Source organism: Apis dorsata, unplaced genomic scaffold (assembly GCF_000469605.1).
Source record: "Apis dorsata unplaced genomic scaffold, Apis dorsata 1.3 scaffold_188, whole genome shotgun sequence".
Classification (NCBI taxonomy): Eukaryota; Metazoa; Arthropoda; class Insecta; order Hymenoptera; family Apidae; genus Apis; species Apis dorsata.
In genome coordinates this window covers 729690-731738 of record NW_006263473.1, presented here as the reverse complement: position 1 = coordinate 731738, position 2049 = coordinate 729690, and the positions used below count along the sequence as shown (strand labels likewise).

The window sequence follows — 2049 nt, the reverse complement described above, 5'->3', positions numbered from 1 at the left end:
CCATATGTTCGAGAATTTTTCGAAAAGAATTAAAAAAAAAAAAAAATTTTTCAAATTTTAAAATAATCATCCATCCCAATTCCTCACCTTCCCAAACACTCTAAAAGTGATTCGAATTTCCTCGAAATTCGATGCACTCATCGATGGCGCAGCGGTGATCTCACAATGCTATTTCTCAATCGATCGTCATCCGTCACGAAACGAGGAATCGTTGTCTTGAGACCCGATTGAAAATTAACGCAAACCAAACAATTCCAAGATCAAGTAATTTATACGTCGTCGAAGGCTACGAAAGGAGGGGAAAAAAAAAAAAAAAAACAATCTGGAAAAACGATCGTTGAAGAGAGAATTGTGCCCAACATTGCGAACGACAAATGGAAGGCAATCGTTGGAACACAGGCGAGGACGAGGGACACGGCGATTCCCTCGTCCAGAAAAGGCAACAATGAGCAAAAGGCGAATGCAAGGCTTCATAAGCTATCCCCAACCGTCGAGAACTCGGTGGTCGATTCTCGGGAAAAGCGACAATAAACGGTTAGCCGGGTTACAAATTGTTTAATTGCTCGATTCTCGCCAAGGAATTTCTCGACGATGAGCTCACACGTCTGCTCACACGATATATTGCAGCGCTTCCGCAAGGATATTGAGGTTTCTTTGTCAACCAATTTTTATCTGTTTGTAGAAATTTCTTTTCTTTTTTTGACGTGAAATCAAGAGAATTTGAATACTTTTTTTATAATTTCTTTATAATATTGGAATATTTNATTCTTTTCTTTATAATTTTTTTATAATATTGGAATATTCTGAGAAAATAAATTTATATCATAATATTTTTTGTGAGTGATCGATGCTTTCGATATTTTATGGAGTTCGATCTCTTTTTCTTTTCTTTTTTGTGGAATCAAGAGAATTTGAATTTTCTTTTCTTTTCTTTTTTCGAAAAGATTCGATAAACAATCGTGAGAATGAGAATAAACGAGGATTGTATTATTCTATGAATTTGGATTTTTCCTAAAGAATTTTTATTATTGTATTAATATTGAAATATTCTGGGAAAATAAATTTATATCATAGTTTTTGTATTTTTTGTGATATTTTATTTTGGAGTTCGATCTCTTCTTCTTTTAACGTGAAGTTGGCTCTATTTTGAGTTTCGCGGAAGATGATCGACCGGAAAGACTTCCGAAATATTCGAAAAACGTAGGAGAGACGCGATACCGTATTGTATAAGTAACTATTGGAATCTGCGCCGAAAGTCTGTTATAGCGGTGATAACCGGTAGATAACAGAAAAATGCGGTAAATTTCGAAGAATCTTATCTTGAAACAATGGTATGGAATTCGTTATCGCGAGGAACGGAAGAAGAAAATGCACTTAACGCTCAACCATTGAGCTTTGCTTTGGGGAAAATTTTCGATAAAAAAAAAAAAAAAAAGAAGAAAAAACACTTCGTGAGCGTGTTTCTATTTCGTACTCCATTTTTTTCTATTCTCATTTAACATAATGGAGAAAGTGATATAAAATAAAAAAAAAAATATTAAAAAAAACAAATTCCAGCGATTTCTGAAATAGGAGAATGATTTTTTAAAAAATATTAGAATCCGCGTTAAATATTATAAAATAAAACACGTAAGAAATAAAGAAAATTTTTTTTCACGCGTAGAATTAACGCGAAAGATTAAGAAAAGAGGCGAGTTCAAAAATTTTTAAATCCTCGTAAAACAAGCAGCCTGTTCACCATGGTTAAGAAAATCGATACGTCTTTTGTCATTAAAACGCCAAGGCAGACCTGCATGGACGACAGGAAATATCCTGTTACCAGGGGTATTTATGGTCGCCATGCCTCGAGGACACGGCCACATGTCGTGGCGTATCCTCCGTCCAAGAGGAAATTCGTCCCCTGAGATTCCTCAAAGGACGAACGATTTACCACTCGAGAAAACGAAACGTACCCCTTGAGGAAACACGCAAAGTGGAAAGAGAAGAGAGAGAGAACTCTTGTGGTGATGTTTACAACTGTTTATAGAGGATGGATCGAGTAGGATATAC

At 35.4% G+C, this 2049-nt stretch overlaps 1 protein-coding gene across 2 annotated transcripts in view; it reads right to left on the bottom strand.

The window, feature by feature from the left end:
• Positions 1 to 2049, bottom strand: part of LOC102673330 (integrin alpha-PS2-like) — an 86430-nt gene that overhangs the window by 31464 nt on the left and 52917 nt on the right. The gene's annotated exons all lie outside the window — the stretch shown is intronic.